Consider the following 19,069-nt stretch of genomic DNA (forward strand, 5'->3'; position numbering starts at 1 on the left):
AAAATGAGTTAGAGAAGGAAATGGCAAAATACTCCAGTGCCTTTGCCAAGAAAACTCCAAATGGGGTCATTAAGAATTAGGCATGACCAAAACAAGTAAACAACAAATGGCTTCAAAGGCTTTTATATAGAGCACTGGCCCTGGAGTCAGGAGGACCTGAGTTCAAATCTGGTCTCAGACACTTAATAATTGCCTAGTTGTGTGAGCTTGGGCAAATCACTCTTAACCCCATTGCCTTAAATAAAATTTTTAAAAAGAGTGAATGGCTTTTATCTACCCAGTAGCCTTTCTCAGGGCACTTGTCAGTGGTCCTCTTAAAATGTAATACCCAGAACTGCATACAATAAGATATTGTCTGATCAAGGGCAGAGTTACTGAGATTGTCACCTCCCATTTTAAAACATACTTTCATAGAGGAAGCCCCAAGAATGCCTCAGCTTTTTTTTTTATCTGCTACAATACCTTATTGACTAATAGTTTTCTTTTTTTTTATTTAAGGCAATGGAGTTAAGTGACTTGCCCAAGGTCACACAGCTAGGAATACTTTTCAATCAATGAAGAAACCAAAGATTTTTCAGTGAAATAACTCCTGCCCACATCTCTCCTATCCAGTACTCAGGTAGATAATTTTTATTATTGAGGGGTTGACTTCTGTTATTATTCAATTTCCTCTTGTTAGCCTTTAACCCATCATCCCAAACTGTTGATAGCTTTTGGGATTAGGATTCTGCCATCCAATATGGTGGCTTCCTGCTACTCACAAAATAACTAAACTCATGACCCATGCCTGCACTGAAATCACTGATAAAAAACATTTGTGGATAGAACATGGATGAAAACTGATGAGATCTTCTCTTCTCCCTCAAGTTTCCTATTCCCTCTCAGCAGACAATTTTGAGCCCTCCCTCTCTGAGAAAATAGGGACCATTGGCCATGAGCTTTTTCTTCTCTACACCTCTGCAATAGCTCCCATCTCTCCAACTCTTTTCTTTCAGTTTCTGACAGTGATATGACCTTTCTCCTGGTTAGGTCTAGCTCTCCTAAAACAATCATCCCCTCATTTTCTTCCTCTTTCAATTATTTTCTCTCTGTGACACTTTACTGACTTCTTCTCATCTTCCTTTCCATGTCCTACCCCTTAAGCATGGGAGCACCCCAGGGTCCTCTTCCCTCCTTGCAATAGTTTACATCATTGAAACTTATAAAAGCTGAAGGTTGAAAATGATAGAGACACTGAGATGTAAAAGGGAAAGGTTTTCCGATTTAAAAGAAACATTCTGTGCCTTGGAAAGATTCTGAAACCTAAATTGCTCACTTGCACATGAGGAAACCGATAAATCAATTAATTCGGTCACAAATACATTCTTTATTTATAGCTATATTCCTGACTTTTCAGGCTTTTATCAATCGTGTCCTACTCTTCATGACCCAATCTGAAGTTTTCTTGGCAAAGATACTGAAATGGTTTGCCATTTCCTGAGCCAGATCATTTTACAGATTGGTGAAGTGACTTAGCCAGGGTCACACAGCTAGTAAGGGTCTGAGTCGAGATCTGAACTCAGGAAGATGAGTCCTCTTGACTCCAGGCCCAGTGCTATGTGCATTCTGGCACCAAACAGCTACTTCCTTGTCTTCGGTCCTCATGTACATAAGACCCCAATAAGAGTCTGGGAAATGTAAATGGGGTCTGATTACCATAAGCAGAGGTGAAGTCTCTTACTATGGAAACTTGCTCTGAACCAAGATAGATTGACAAATAGACATGGCCTAGATCTGTCTTTAGACTATAAATCAAAAAACCTCAGAGCCAAAGTAAAGCTGCTGCCAATTCAAAGCCAAATGAAAACAGTGCTCTAACTGGTTGAGGATTTTTTTTATTTTTTATTTAAGGCAATGGGGTTAAGTGGCTTGCCCAAGACCACACAGCTAGGTAATTATTAAGTGTCTCAGGCCACATTTGAACTCAGGTCCTCCTGACTCCAGGGTCAGTGCTCTATCCACTGTGCAACCTAGCTGCCCCCCCCCATCAGTGCTCTAACTGGAAAGAGAAAAATTATTATTTTCCATTTAAAGAGAATATAATAAAATATATAATTGATATTATATTGCTTGTCTTCTCAAGGGGTAGAAGAAAAAGAGAGCTGTAAACTCAAATTTTTAAAAATTGAATGATAAAAATTTTAAATACAACTGGCAAATATTTAATGAAAGAAATAAAATGTTTCAAAAAGTAAAGTGAATATAAAGTAAAATAATATAAAAATAAAGACTAAAGTACAATCCCTCAACTAGTGACTAAAGGTGATAGAAGATTATAGCTGCCTATAAAAGATGCAACTCAGACATGCTCTTGGAACAATCTGTTCAACCCAGAGGCTGTGCCCTCCAAAGAGCCAGTAGCCAAGAGACCTTGGCAGAGAGATTTAGTGGTAGCTACTCATTGGCAGATATTCCTACCTGGTCCAGTCAAGCATCAATCACTCAGCAAAAGAAAAACCTGCCTGGCCTGGTCCAGCAGCAGCAATATATTCTATCCACCAAATGACCTTCCTAGTCCACCCAGGCAATAACAGAACCCCATGAGGAGTCAGGCCAACAGTGGAAGGTACCATTTACCTGAGATGCCACAGCCTTCAAAAAGCAAACTGAAGGAAGCTGCCCATCTAAGGGAGACACTGTACCTTTGGAGAAGTCATAATATAAAGAAATATGTTCATCAGAAAGACCATTCCTCACAGCAAACTTCATAAGGATCCTTTAGAGAAAGAAAAGATATTGAGGTCCCAAGTACTGTTGTTATGAAATACCTTGGCCATGGATATTCACTAGATAAATGCCTCACTACCACAGTACTGTAAGCTTGTGTCCATGCTCCTTTATGGATTCTATGCCCCAAGAGTGGGGAAAAATGTTTTGTAATTAATCTTTTTGCCATGATCTTTGAGTAAATGTCTGTTCTAAAGAGGATTGTAAAGAAAAGAACACTATTGGGGGCCTCTGATGAACAAGTTAGGAGAAATATCCAGAGGGTTATCTTTTGAGTCCTGGAAGGAATAATAGAATCACCCTACCAATTCCAGTTCAGATTGGGCATATGATAAATCTCTCTGTATCTCTCTCATCAGTTTCTGAATTAAAATCTCATTTCCGTATAGTGAATTAGCAAATCTACATATGCAGGTTTCCTCTTTCTCCTGAAATCCTGCCTACTGGACATCTCCAACTAGATGTCCTATAGACATCACAGTTTCGACTTGTACAAATCAACCTCCCCTTCCAAACTTCCCTGTTTCAATGGAAGAGACCACCATCCTTCTGGGAATTGAGTTTGCAAGCTTGGGGCCATCCTGGGTTCTAACTCTCAACCCCTACATTGAATAAACTGCCAATTTTTGACAACTCTACCTCTACAATAAATCTCCCACCATGCATAGGACATTTTGGAAAGCTAGGGATGCCATAATGCATAGAAGGTGGGGTCTGAAGTCAGGAAAACTCATCCTCCTGAATTCAAATTGGGCTTCAGACTCTTCCTAGTTGTGTGATCCTAGGCAAATCACTTCTCCCTCTTTGCTTCAATTTCCTCATCTGTAAAATGAACCAGAGGAGGAAATAGCAAAGTACTCTGTATCTTTGCCCAAAACCCCCCCAAAACCCAAATGGGATCCCAAAGAGTTGAACACAATTGAAAAAAAGTAACTGGACAACAACAAAGGTGACACTCAGGGACATCAGAAAGTAGACAGAAATGGATAATTATATGAGCTGATAACCATAACCAGCATTTATATGGAACTTCTAGTTTTTCAAAGTGCTTTTCAAAAAGTATTTCATTTTATCCTCACAACAATCCTACATACTTTACAGATGAGGAAACTGAGGCAGGTAATGCTAGAGTGATTTGCAAACAGTCATATTGCTATTAAGTGTCTGAAATCCCAGTCTGAATCAGATCTTTCTGCCTCTGGGTCCAGGACCACTTAACTGCCTCAGTTATGTTAAGAGAATGGACAAAATGTTCCAAACTCCCACTGTTAAGCATATGTCCCAAGGCAGTCAAAAAGAGGGGCAAGGGAAAGATCTACTATGCATCAAAATGTACTCCAAAATTTTTTTCATAGTAGCAAAGGAGTAGAAACAAAGGAAATGCCATTCATTAGAAAATAAACCACAAATGGAATAGAATATTAACCCCAAGAATCAATGACTACATTTCATGTTTCTGCATCTATCATGTAAAATTATTTCAGTGTCACATTATTGAGAAAGTAGTTTACAGAAAAACTTAAAGTAAATCTTGTTAATAGCTGTTGTAAATTAATGCAGTACCGGTGATCAAGGGTTTTGCATGATGAATAGAATAGATGTTATCTGCCCCCCCAAAAGAATCAATGGATATGAAGGAGCTGAGAGGCAAGAAAATTTTATATGAACTGATGTGGGCATGGAAAAAGAAACCATTAGCCCAGATTTCCACAGACCTGAGAGGACTGGGAGTAGTTCCTGCAATCCAGCCTATGGGAGATAGGGAGGTGCAGTCTGTAAAAAAGAAGGAAAAAGGAGGAGGAGGAGGAGGAGGAGGAGGAGGAGGAGGAGGAGGAGAAGAAGGGCAGCTAGGTGGCGAGTGGACAAAGCACCAGCCTTGGTGTCAGGAAAACCTGAGTTCAAATCTGGTCTCAGACACTTAATAATTACCTAGCTCTGTGACCTTCGGCAAGCCACTTAACCCCGTTTGCCTTGCAAAAACCTAAAAAAAAAGGAGAAGAAGAAGGTGTCCTGTGGATTAGCGGGTAGAGCAAAGTGCTTGGGGTCAGGAAGATCTAGGTGGGAATCCTACCTAAAACATTTACTGTCTGGTGCAACCTCAGGTGAGGGACATTTTCCTCAAGACTCACTTTGCTGATCTATAAAATGAGGGATTAGAATCCATAGATTCTAAGTTCCCTAAAAGTCTAAAACTATGATTCAATGTAAAATTTAAAAATATCACAAAATATGTATATACTTTAGAAGAAAGGGGAGGCATCTAGGTGGTGCAGTGGATTGAGGACAGGCCCTGGAGTCAGGAGGACCTGAGTTCAAATCAGACCTTGGACACTCAATAATTGCCTAGCTGTGTGTCCTTGGGCAAGTCACTCAACCTCATTGCCTTAAATAAAAAAAAAATTAAAAACAAAAAAGGAGATGAGCTTAATGTGGTGTTGAAAGGCAGCTGTTGGAAGCTAGGGTGTGGAAGAAGAAAAGCTTTGGTTGAGGTGGTGATCCAATCTGCCCTGGCGTATGATGGAATGAGAAGGAGTGGTATGCTGGAAACCAGGCACAGCCCCCACTCCATACACTCACACACACACCACACACACAAAGCACCCATCACACACTCATACACACAGCACACATACATACACATACACACAACCAAGGGTCACAGGAACTTCCATCCAATTCTCCCATCACTCTGAAATCCACCCCCACCAGTCCCTGGGCACACCTCTCATGCCCTAACCTTCCTGGCAGCCAGACCAGCTCCCTACTAGTCCTTATGACATCAACAGCCACCTGCTCACTTCCTGATAGCACTGCCCAGGAACAATCAATCACTCCTTCTGCCAGATAGCACCCCTCACCCCACAATGGATGAGAGGTGAAAAGGTAACCTTCCCCTGGCCAACACAGCACCTGTGGCTCTGGCTCTCACTTCCTGCCCAATCTGTCTCAGTCTCCTGCCACCTGGGAATTCACCTAGCTCAGGTGACTCGTTCTAGTTTGAAATTGGTGCCTACTAGCACAGTGCTCTGTATGAAACATCTAATAGACTTCTAAATCGCACACGGATCTTCCTTCCCTAGATTCCGATTTCTTTCAAATTCCTGTGTTCCAACCTTCCTAGACCAAAGTTTAATCTCCTTGTTGGAGAAGATGGAAACGAAAATGGACAGCAGTCATTTTGCTCCCTCAAGGTCATCTGTTAATATCCCACCAGGTGCCTGTTGCCTGCCTGGAAGCAGTTTCCTGTCTCTGGTTTTCAGTCACCAATTTCAGCTCAGTCCAAGCTTTAATTTTTTTTCTTTTTTAGTTTTTGCAAGGCAATGGGGTTAAGTGGCTTGCCCAGGGCCACACAGCTAGGTTATTATTAAATGTCTGAGGTTGGATTTGAACTCAGGTCCTCCTGACTCCAGGGCCGGTGCACTATCCACTGTGCCATATAGCCACCCTGTCTTCACCTGGAGTGACATACCCTTGCTTCCACCTTTTATACATCACAGAACAATGAAGGTAATTGAACAAAAAGTCCTCAAGTGTCTTCCTTCCTCTTCCATCCCCTGGGGAACCATCTTGATTGGGACCAAGAGGTTAATGTTCGATGTACTCTATACTCCTCGTTTAGCAAGCATTTATTAAGCTCCTACTATATATCAGGCAAAGTAAGGTAGAACAATGGATACAGTGCTGGGTCTGAGATCAAATCTAACCTCACATACTTCCTAGCTATGTGACCCTAGGCAAGAAACTTAATTCTGTTTGCTTCGGTTTCTTCATCTGTCAAATGAACCAGAAAAGGAAATGGCCAAGAAAACCCCAAATGGGAGTCAAGGAGAAGCCAACTGAAAATGACTGAATTATAATAATGGACCCAACAAGGTATAAAGTACTGTGTATCCAAGAGCAAAGATGAAAGTGTCTGTCCTCAAGGAGCTTACATTGGAGAGGGAGAAGGGAAAGGGGATAGGGAGATGGAGGAGAGGAGGGCACAAATATAACTTTGTTCTTGTTTGATATAGGACTTATGATTTCGTTTGATCCTGGGAATTCCAGGTAAGGAAACTCCCTTATCCAAGGTTGATCAGCTCTGACATTTATGGCCCTAGAGACTGCCTGGGGTAACAGAGATTTAAGGAGAATTTGTTCAGCATTACATATCCTCATATATCAGAGGCAGAATTTGAACCCAAGTCTTTCTAAGTCTACCAAATAGAGTAATGATATAGATAATAAAATAATTTTGTTAGTAATTTAAAAGTATTAAGTGGAAAGAGGCAGGGTTTGGGAAAGGTCTCTTGTAGGAGTTTGTACTTGGAACTGTGCTTTGAAAGAGGTCGGCAAACCTAGAAGATAGAGGTGAAGAAGGTGAAGATTCCAGGCAGGAGCTGGAGCATCACATATGGGGAACAAAGAGGCCAGTTTGACTGGAGGATAGTGTAATAATGTAGGAGCAGTCTAGAAAGATAAAATCATAAGCTGAGAGCACAGAATGATCTTGGAGGTCATCTAGTTCATCATCATTTTACAGAGAAGGAAACAGAATATTAATTTTATAGATGATGGATTAGAGAGAGAAGAGAGGCTGGAGACAGGGAGACAATGATGTCTGTATGTCCCTAGTAAGAGCACCTCATTCTTCTGAATGCTTCTTCCCTTTGGAGTCTCTTGTCTCAGCTCTTGTGCCCTGACCATCCTCTTAATGCCTACCTATACCTTGGAGAAAACTTCCTTATCTCCATCCATCTACTTTTTTTTTTTAGGTTTTTGCAAGGCAAATGGGGTTAAGTGGCTTGCCCAAGGCCACACAGCTAGGTAATTATTAAGTGTTTGAGACCGGATTTGAACCCAGGTCCTCCTGACTCCAGGGCTAGTGCTTTATCCATTGCGCCACCTAGCTGCCCCTCATCCATCTACTTCTGACTGAATTCTGCAGCCAGAGGCCTGGGCATGCAAAGAGGACACAAGATGGGGAATGATGGAGTGGGATAGAGAGACTATAAAAGGGGATCCCAGAAGAGATGGGTGGAGATGGGATCAAGAGAACAAATAGAAAATTTAGTCTTGGCAGGTAGTTCTTTAGGAAATAGGGGGAAAAATGAGAAACTGAAGGATTTTGAGTACAAAGTAAGGAAGAAGAGAGTTCATGGGGAGCGATGAATTCATTTCTAAGAGAAATAGAGAAGTCGTGTGGTATAATTGAGTTGGCTTCAGAAGAAGAAAGGAAAGAGGGAGGGATGGAGGGAAGGAAGGAAGGAAGAATGAAGGAGGGAGGAGGGAGGGAAGGAAGGAAGAGGGAGGGAGGAGGAAAGAAAGGAAGAAAAGAAGGAAGGAAGGGAGCAAGGGAGACAGCAATAGAGGAAGGAGGGGAGGAAGGAAGGAAAAAAGGAAGATGGCAAATTGATAAATTGATATAGATAACTGATAGTTTTTATTAAACTTGTTCTATTCCAAACATTGGCTTAGGAAGACTTGGGATCAAAACTCATCTTTGTCACATCCTGGCTTTGTGATCCTAGACAAGTCATTAAACTTCTCAGAATCCCAGGCAATTCTCCAGTCTCTAAAGTGGAGGATAGGTATCTATATGGTTTTGTGGAGGGAGTTTCCTCCCTGAAAATTTCCCAATGGAATTGCAAGTCCAGTATTACAAAAAATAGCTAAAGTTTAAAGCACTTCAAGGTTTGTAAGGTGTTTTTTTTTTTACAAGGCAATGGGATTAAGTGGCTTGGCCAAGGCCACACAGCTAGGCAATTATAAAGTATCTGAGGGCGGATTTGAACTCCTGACTCCAGGGCATGTGCTCCATCCACTGCACCACCTAGCTGCCCCTGTAAGGTGCTTTTTACAAATATCATCACATTTGATCCTCATTCCAGTCCAACCAGGTAGGTTCTATTATTATCTTCATTTTACAAATGAGAAGGCTGAGACCAAAAGGGATTAAGTGACTTAGCCCAGGGCTCCACAGCTAGCAAATGTCTGGGGAAGGATTCAAACCCAGGGTATTCTGACTCTAAAACCAATTATCTTTTCACTGGGTGGGACTAGTCTTGAGAGACTATTCAATGAGGGAAAAAGAAAAGAGTTGTCCCTCAGGAACGGATCCTCACCCAGATTAGATCTGGTGAATACCATCAATAAGGTTCTGTAGGCTCTCCCAGCTGATGTTTGGCACCTTGGGACTCCCTGCTCAGAAATCAGACTCCCAACTAACACCAACTTAGTCATCAGGTTGAATTGTTTTAGGCACTCCATGGAGAGCAGCTCTCAGGGGAAATAGGACTGACCCCTGCTACCTTCCTGCTCTGAGAGTTTCTGTTATTCCAGGTTTCACCTGGGCTGGCCCTGTTTACCGTTCCTCCTTGTCAGACAAATAGAGACTATATATTCTTCCTTGAGTTACTGTTATAAGAGGGTGTGTTGGCCTTGCACTCCAGCAGAACTTCAATGGAGAGGAAACAGTGGCCCCAGTCTATACCCGCCCATGATTTCTCAGAGATCACTCACTTCTTTCATTTCTTAATCACAACCCATACCTTTCAGCACACTTTTTTCATCACCAAATCATTTTCTACAAATATGGATTGAATCCTTTGTTGGAATGACGGTAAGCTCCTGAGTGGCAGAAATTTCTTCATTTTTGTCTTTGTATTTAATAAATGTTTGTTGATTGATCAATTGTCTTTCATGTGCCAACCACTGTACTAGATGCTGGGGCTACAATGACAAAAATGAAACATTACCAGCTGCCAAGAAGTAAACACTGCATAAGAGTGGGCTAAATAAGTCAATACAAGTCCTTTCTGGAAGAATAGTGTTGACCACTGGGGAATTAGGACATGTCTCCTGTGGAAGCTGGCACTCAAGAGATGATTTGAAGCAAGCCAGAGATTCCATGAGGCCAATAGAAGGAAAGACACGAAATCTTCTCCCATACCCATATATCTTCATCCTGAAGTTGCCTAGTCCTCTTGAGAAGGAGTTTATCAATCTGTAGATTTGTGTGGAATAGGTCACCAGGTTCAAATCCCAATGCAGAGACTTAGTAGTTAGTTGAGTGACAATGGCAAGTCACTTAACCTGTCTACCTTGTTTTCTCATCAGAAAAATGATGTTAAACTAAATTGAGTTATAGAGCACTGGCCTTGGAGGCAGGAGGACCTGAGTTCCAATCCGGCTTCAGACACTTAATAATTATGTAGCTATGTTGTCTTGGGCAAGCCACTTAACCCCATTGCCTTGCCAAAAAAAAAAAAAACCCTAAAAAAAATAACCTAAATTGATTCTCAAATCTCATCTCATTCTAAGTCTATGATCACCCTTTGTAAAGATCCTGATAAAGTACACTTATCCTCCTGGTGGTCTTTGTCTATACTCATAGCTCAAATGGCTAAATATGGATGAAGTTAAGTAATGTTTCTTGTGGTCTTTGGCCATGCAATGACACCAGTTCCTGTCTTTGTCTCTTTTGGGGTGGGAAAAAATACTGAATCTGGAGTCAGGTTTGAATCCCGGTTCTACCACTTTCTACCCTTTCACATCTCCATTGTGAGCTTAGATAAGTCACTTCCTCTCTCTGAGCTTGTTTCCTCATCAGTAAGAGGGAAGTCTAGAAGGTGACCAATTATCCTATTCATGTGTAATTCCATGATCCTGTGAACCTGTAAAGCATTTCTCCTCTTAGAGCAGTAATATCATTTTGTCAGCTTGGTTTCATTTCTAGTTCCTCCAGCAATAAATCAACTCATTAGTGATTGACTGAAGCTCTCACAGTGGAAGCCTGAGAACCAAAGGATCCTTGGTCTTGAGCTGGAAGGAAGAATAGAATGTGCTCATTTTACAGAGGAAGAAACTGAGGCCCAGTGAAGTTAAATAATCTACAATCATAGATTCATCACTCTGGAGCTAACAGGAACTTCAGAGGTCAATGAGTACAACCTCCTTATTTTACAGAGAAGAAACTGAGGCTTAAAATGGCAAAATATGTTGTTCAAGGTCTAACAGGTAGCAAGAACCATTTGGAACCCTGGACCTTTGACTAAAATCAATGCTCTTTCCATTGTATTCTGTCATGAAGTTAATGTTTCAAAACGGTCTAATTAGGATAGAGTGTCAGACCTGAAGTCAGAAGACTCATCCTGAGTTCGAATCTGATCTCAGACACTAGTTGGATGACCCTGGTCAAATCACTTCCCCATTTGCCTCAGTTTTCTCATCTACAAAATGAGCTGGAGAAGGAAATGGCAAACCACTCCAGTATCTTTGCCAAGAAAACCCCCAATTGCATCACAAAGAGTTAGACACAACTGAAAAAGGCTGGTGAAAAAAAATGGTCTAAGGAGAGTACAGAAAACAGCACATGTTAGAATCACTGACTTCCTTCAAGAATCATCTCCAATGTTGCCTTGTGCAGGAGGTCTTCCATAGTCTGCCAGAGCCTTCCTCTAAAAGGTTATCACCCATCTGTTCTGGAAATCTACTATGCAATTCCTTCTGGACATGTTGGCTTTCTATTAGAAGGCAAGCTCCTGGAATATGGGAACTGTTACCTTTTTTTTTTGGACCCCTCCCAGAGCTCAGCAAATAGTTCTAGGCTAAGGCTAATAACTTTTAAAATGTCTGTTGATTGAATCATCACTTAATCAACATTTGTTGGATTGCATGGTGTTAAGAGCCAGGAGCCTCCTTGGCTACCTTCTTTATCTTGGGTTTCAGCACCCTCCTCTTTCTGGTCTCTTTGAAAAGAAAGAAAAAAAAGAAAGAAGAATTGTGTAATTCTATCTTATCTCTGTCACCATTACAGACCTTAAACCCTGAAGCCCCAGCCCTGACCACACCCCTGTTCTCTGACCCTCATTTCCAATCTTTGTCAAATCTAGGGATTCAACTCAACTATCCAAGAAATCCCTCCCAAATCCAACTTTTAGTGATTCAATGATTGCTGCAAAGAACTGTGTTGGTTGGCAACCGGTCAAGTACAGGGTTCAAATCTAATCTGTCCTCTTTCTGTTGGCATGTGACTAATGTTTGTTGAATTTATCCAACTTGGATTTCTTCTTGGCGACTGTCAAGCTGCCATCGGTGGCACATATGGCATATCTGCTAGGTGATGATGCCCTTCCAAGTCTTGATGGCAAATTAAATCTTCACACACTCTTGGTTTCTGCCAATATAACCTGCTAGCTACTCCTTGTGCAAAATAATCCTTCTCCATTTCATACTTTGCACCAGACATTATTCCATCTGGAATCACCCTCTCTATGGCATGGAGTAGAAAGATCTGGGTTCAAATTCAGATTCCAATAGGTATTAACTGTGCCTCAATTTCTTCATCTGTAAAATGAGAGGGCTTGACTCTACATCCTCTATAGTATCCTCCAATTCTCAATATGTGGTCCAAACTCTTCCTTGTGTCATTCCGAACAAAGTTCATCTCAGACACTACTTCCATCATGAGAACTTTGCAAATATTAGGGCTTTTTATTTTTAAGGTTTTTCGCATTTCTTTTTTTTAGTTTTTGCAAGGCAAAATGGGATTAAGTAGCTTGCCCAAGGCCACACAGCTAGGTCATTATTAAGCTTCTGAGGCTGGATTTGAACTCAGGTATTCCTGACTCCAGAGTTGATGCTCTAGCTGCCCTAGTTTTTGCATTTCTTTCCCTTATTTCTAGTTGTATTATCTGAGTAGGATGTAAGTTCCTTGAGGGCAGGAGCCTCCCCTTTTTTATCTTGGATCCTCCATGCTTAGCACAGTGTTAGGCCCATTTGGGCACAGAGGTATCTAGCCTTGGAAAGTTTCATTGGTTTAAAGAGCTCAGGTAAAGCAAGCTCCACCAAAGCAGGTCAACACCTACTCTGCAATTTATAATCAGAGGGTTACCAAATGGCTATAACTTGTCCAGGGTCACACTACTAGGATGTATCAGTTGAACTCAAGTCTTCCTGCCTCTGATACTGATCCCCTATCTCCCAGCTCCAACACATAAATGGTTTCTAATAAAGACTTATTTAAATGAATTTTCCTGAACTAACAAATTATTATGCAAGTAATTCTTTTAATAATTCAAAAATTTGTAATCCCATTAGTGTAGGTTTCCATGGGTCACAGCTCCATAGCTGTCTTGGAATGATGCTGTGGCCTAAACATCTCCTCCCTGTGGCCAACCTAGTGATTGATAAGCTTTGCTAACCTAGACAGGCAACTGACTTTAAGACAATGGACATAGAAGAGACCATTGACCCACATTTGAAGCCCATCTACTTTGGTAGAAAGCCAGACTTTGGGTTCTCCTGGCATCAGTTTCAGGACCCAGAATCACTCCAAGACCATGAGGAGATTCTGGACTGGGGATTTCGTCCTTAAAAGACACACCAATGTTTATAAGGCACTAATGAGAAGAATTATAAAAGACAGAATTTAGATTAAATTCAATGGAAAGTCTTGGCTCTTGAAGCCCATCAATACATTCCCCACTCTCAGCAGAGAGGAGGGTAAAGGTATGAAAAGTAAGATATACAGAGAGATGTGGTTCTGGTTTAGCTTAACCTTTATCCTTACCAGGAATGGTGCTGAGGGGTGTGTTATTGGATTTTGATTGAGTTGTAAAAAGATTACTAAAACTTAAAAAAAAGGGGGGGTGAGGTAGAAAGAACCCTTTTTCCAGATTCAGAACTCAGTTCAAATCCCACATCTGATACGTAACCTTGAACAAGTGAGTTTATTTCCTTGGTCTCCAAATCCTCATCTGTTCTACATATGTTTGATGTCTTAGATGTCCTTCCCCACTCTGTAACACATCGGTACATAAACAAGGATACAAAGCTAGCCATGCAGCCATACCCCAGTACTTGATAATAGCTATCTGCCACGGACACAGCACTTTAAGATTTCCAAAGTACTTTCCAAATATTATCTCATTTAAATTTGACTACCATCCTAGGAGGTGATGTTATTATTATCCCCATTTTACAGATGAGGAAATGGAGGCAAACAGGCGAGTGACTTATGTCATATGTAAGTATCTGAGGCAGGATTTGAACTTTGGTTTTCCTGTCTATCCAATTCTCTGTCCTCTCCACCTCCTAGCTGCCTCTCTAATCTTATCTAACATGATCCTATATCTTTTCTTCTCTGCCCTTTCCTTATCTGCCTCTTTTCATTTCCCACTTTACACTTTACAAATTTCTCTAGCTCTCTTTCCTCATAACCATGTGAGGGAAGTACAAATACCCATCTTACAGATGAGGAAACAGAGTCAGGAAAGCAAGAAAGTTCCAGTGTCTAACCTCTCATTTAGGTCAGGAATGAAGGAATCAAGGAAATGAGAAAGCAAAGCTATTTGCCAAATAGACAAATGGACAAAGGATGTAAAGGAGCAACTCTCAAAAGAATTGTGAATTATTAACACTCATATGAAAGACTAATCCAAATTATTAATAACGAGAGAGCTTAAAAACAACTCTAAGGCATTATCTCACACCTAGCAAATTAGCAAAAATGACCAAATACGGGAATCATCAGTGTTGGAGGATTATAGACAGATACAAACTAATACATTGTTGATGTAGCTGCCAAATTAGTATAGCATGCAGTGAGTAGGCTGAGTTGATAGACAACTAGATACTTCCTTGTTGGGCTGGTTTCCTCAATGGTAAAATGATAACACCTACTTCCCAGGGTTGTTGGGAGGATCAAATGAGATAAAATATGCGAAGTAGCTATGTAAATGTTAGCCATCATGACTACAACCCCAATCTGAAAAGCAATATAGAATTATGCAAATAAAATGTTAAAACAATTCTTCAGCCCAGAGATTCTGCTGAATAAAGTTCTCTGTATACCAACATATTTATAGTAGCCTTTTGGGGAATAGTGAGAAATTGAAAACAAAATAAATGTTCAGTGTCTGAGGAGTGGCCCCCACATTGTGGAACATGAATCAAATGGAATATTACTGTAAGGTAAGGAACAACAAACACAAGTCAGGCCGGGAAGCATGGACAGACTTGGAGAAACTGAGAAAAGCTGAAATAAGTACATCAAGAAAAGCAACAGACACAATGGCTAGAGCCACATAAATGCAAAGAGCCACAAAACAATCAAAAAATGAGGGTGGAGAAATTATCAAGATGAACTTGACCTCAAAGAGATATGAAAAGGCACCACCTTTGTCAGAGAGGAAGGAAATCCACAGTTGTTAAACATTGCAAATAATGTCTTATTTTGGATATAGTCATTGTTTTGCTCATTTTTTCTTCCTCGCTTTTGTAAAAAATTCTTTGCTATGAAGGATGGCTCTCTGGGAGGTGTCCAGATGGAAATCTAGGTTATATTCAAACCAAACATATTAATAAATTTTATTGAGAAAGAAAAGAGGTAGATGGGGGGAGGAAAGGAGGGAGGGAGGGAGGGAGAGAGAGAGAGAGAGAGAGAGAGGGAGATGGAGGGAAGAAGTTAGAGTTAGGATGGCACAAGAGTCAAGAAGATCCAGGTTCAAATTCCACCTCTGGGGCTTCTACCAACTTGACTCTGTTTTGGGTTTTGGTTTTTGCAAGGCAATGGGGTTAAGTGACTTGCCCAAGGTCACACAGCTAGGTAATTATTAAGTGTCTGTGATCGAATTTGAACTCAGGTCCTCCTGACTCCAAGGCCACCTAGCTGCTCCCTACCAGCTTGATTCTGAACAAGACATTCAATCTCCCCAAACTTCAGTTAATTCATCTTAGGAAATAAAGGGATTGTATTCAGTGGCCTCTAGGATCATTTTATTTTTAAATCTTTAAATTTTAAAATTTAAAATCTTTTAAATTTTTTAAATTCTATGAAATTTACAAGGATCCTAAGCTAGATATTGAGGATTCAAAACCAAAAGAGCAGCAGTCCCTACCCTGGAGGATCTCACATTCCATCACAGGAGGCGACAGGTCCAAGTGGGAATAGATCAAAGATACAAAGATACAAAGACCAGAGTGTACTGGAAAGGCCTGAAGAGGCCAGTCAGGCCAATTCTCTGATTTCACAGAAGAGAAAACAAGATTAGAAAAAGTCAATGATTTGCTCAAGGGTACACATGTTACCAGGGCATAGATGATATTTGAATCAGGTCCTTTGACTCCCAAAACATGGCTCTTGCCATTGAACCCTGCTGCCTTTCTCCTAGGACATCACTTGCTTTTCCCTCTCCCCCTTCTCCAAGCTAATTTCTGTGTCTTCTCAAGTCTTAGAAGTTTCTGAAGGGTTGGAATGGTCTCCTAACTCTTCAGTTAACCCAACCCCAGGAAACTCATTATTGGGGAAAACCTATTTATTCTGCAAGATCCCATCAGCCTTGGAACTTTCTGTCCCTTTGTTTGGAGGACAGGGCCATGAACTCTCAAAGCTCCATTTAAGGAGGGGATTGAGTACTGCCATTCACTCATTTCCCACCTGGCTGCCTGAACTCTGGGATGTCTCAGACTACCCTGGCTTTGAGTAGCTCCCCTTCCTATCCCCGTTTCCAACTTGCCTATTGTACTGCCCCATTAGATTGTAAACTTCTTGAGCACAGAAGTTCTTCCTTTTCACTAATTGCGGCTCTTGAGGCGAATTACCATGCCTGGACCCCAGTAGGTGATCCACCAATGTTTACTGATAGTACATACCATCCCCTCCACCCTCTTCCCCCCAAAACCCTCATAACTTGGGAAAGAGCTGGACGATGAAATCGGAAGCTGTTTGCTCAGAGCCAAACTTGGGGGATGGATCCCAAAGCATGGACTTAGGGGACAGGAAGTTATCAGCTGACTGCATTCCTCAGGCAAAATACTAACAAGTCATGTTTTTCTTCTACCCAACTCAGACAAACTTCATAGAATCACTGAAAGTTTGGGCTGGAAGGTATTTTAGATATCAACCAGTCCAACCCCCTAATTTTCCAGATCAGGAAACAGGGAGCCAGAGGCAAATTAGGTCACACTGTTTTGTAGCATGGCCAACACTGGAGTCTAGGTCTAGTAACTTCCTAATCCAAAAGTCTAATGTTTCCTGTGTGGAAATGAGACTTCTAGGATAGATGCCATAGGCTCTACTACTTACTCCCTGTGTGACTATGGGCAAATCACTTACCCTCACTGGGCCTCAATTCTCTCCTATGTAAATGGAAAAGTAATGGGTATATACCCCAAAGAGATCAAAAAAATATACAAATATACAAAATATTTATAGTAGCTAGTTTTGAAGCAAAGAATTGTAATTCAAGATGTTGCTAGTCAATTAGAGAACCACTGAACAATTTATGATATATAAATATAATGAAATACTATCGTGCCATAAGAAATGATGAAAGGGACAATTTCAGAGAAACCAGGGAAGACACATATGAACTGATACAGAGGGAAGTGAACAGAACCCGGAAAACAATATATATAGAGATGGCAACAATAACAAACAACTCTGAAAGTCTTAAGAATTCCATTGAATGAATAAAATGACCAACTCTGACTCCAGAAGACCAGTGCTACCCATCTCCTGACAGGGAGATGATGGACTCAAAAAATAGAATGAAAAACACATACATATAGTACATGGCAAATGTATTTATTTGTTTTTGCTTGACTATCTATGCTTGTTATAAGAATTGCATTTTCCTCTTTTTTATGACTAGGGAGATTAGGAGAAAGGTGGAGTTAGCTATAATGCAAAAAGAAAAGAAATAGAATTGTTGAAATTTTTTTTCAAATAATATAGAGGAGAAATTCAGAAGAAAACACAAAAAGGCAGTTTTGAAAGTTACTGAATTTTTTATTTTTTTAAAGCAAACTACACACAATAGATTTACATTTCCCCCTCATAATCTATTTTCTACTTTGTAAATGGAGGTACTTTTTTTTTAGTTTTTTGCAAGGCAAATGGGGTTGAGTGACTTGCCCAAGGCCACACAGCTAGGTAATTATGAAATGTTTGAGGTCACATTTGAACCCGGGTACTCCTGACTCCAGGACTGATGCTCTATCCACTGCGCCACCTAGCTGACCTGAGATGCATTCTTTTTAAATTAAATTCAGAACACATTTTTTATGGCCCCCAATTCATCTGATCCTTCACAATAAATCTAATATCAACACCTTGCTCATTTCCCCTCACCTCCTTCCCACTCCTATGATTGATTTTGATTACACTGGACTTTATCATGAGGTTTATTAATTTACCCAATCCCACTTTCAAATACTTCAAATAGGACTCTTTCCTAATACAAAAAAATGCAAATTTGAGATTATCAGTTTCAAACTCCACTTCTGACACCCCACCACCCCCATCTTTCACCTTTCCCCATAAGAACCATATTATGGTAGGCTCCTCCTCTTTCGATAAAACTTCCAATAAAAGACTCACCAGACTTTTGCCCCTGCCAAAGTCAAGTCCCAGGTTTTATATGAGCCTTAAGGTTTATTTACATGCCCTTGTTTATCTTCTTGGGCACGTGGGAAAATTTATGGAGGGGGAACACTGGAAATCAAGGTGCAGACTGTCTATGGATGGGGCAAATCTTACCCATAGGAAAGAAAGGAACTCCCTTTTTTTAAAGCTTTTTTAAAAAATTTTTCAAAGCAATGGGGTTAAGTGGCTTGCCCAAGGCCACACAGCTACCTAATTATGAAGTGCCTGAGGCTGGATTTGAACCCAGGTACTCCTGACTCCAAGGCTGCTGCTTTATAAACTGTGCCACCTAGTCACCCCCTTTTTTAAAAAGATTTTGGCAAGACAAATGGGGTTAAGTGACTTGCCCAAAGCCACACAGCTAGGTAATTATGAAATGTTTGAGGTCAGATTTGAACCCGGGTACTCCTGACTCCAAGGCTAGTGCTTTATCCACTGTGCCCCCTAGTCACCCCCTTTTTTAAAAAGATTTTTGCAAGACAAATAGGGTTAAGTGACTTGCCCAAAGCCACACAGCTAGGTAATTATGAAGTGTCTGAGGCTGGATTTGAACTCAGGTCCTCCTGACTCCGGGGCCAGTGCTCTATCCACTACCTGCCTGGAACTCCTTTTTTTTTAAAATAAAAAAACCCTCAAAAATATAACAAAAAACAAAAAAACAAGAAACCTTCACCAACTCAATCAAGTCTGACATTGCACCATTTCACAGAATCATGGATTTCTAACTGGCCATGATCTCGGAAATAGTCCAATCCCTTATTTTACAGACGAGGACACTGAGGCCCAGGCTGTGAATCCAGGCGGTCTCCTCCTTCACCGTCTCTCCTGCCAGTCAGACTTGATAGGGTGGAGAAAAAAGGACAGGAACAGCCGAGAGGCTAAAAACGGGGAAGG

Source organism: Macrotis lagotis, chromosome 5, assembly GCF_037893015.1.
Source record: "Macrotis lagotis isolate mMagLag1 chromosome 5, bilby.v1.9.chrom.fasta, whole genome shotgun sequence".
Classification (NCBI taxonomy): domain Eukaryota; kingdom Metazoa; phylum Chordata; class Mammalia; order Peramelemorphia; family Peramelidae; genus Macrotis; species Macrotis lagotis.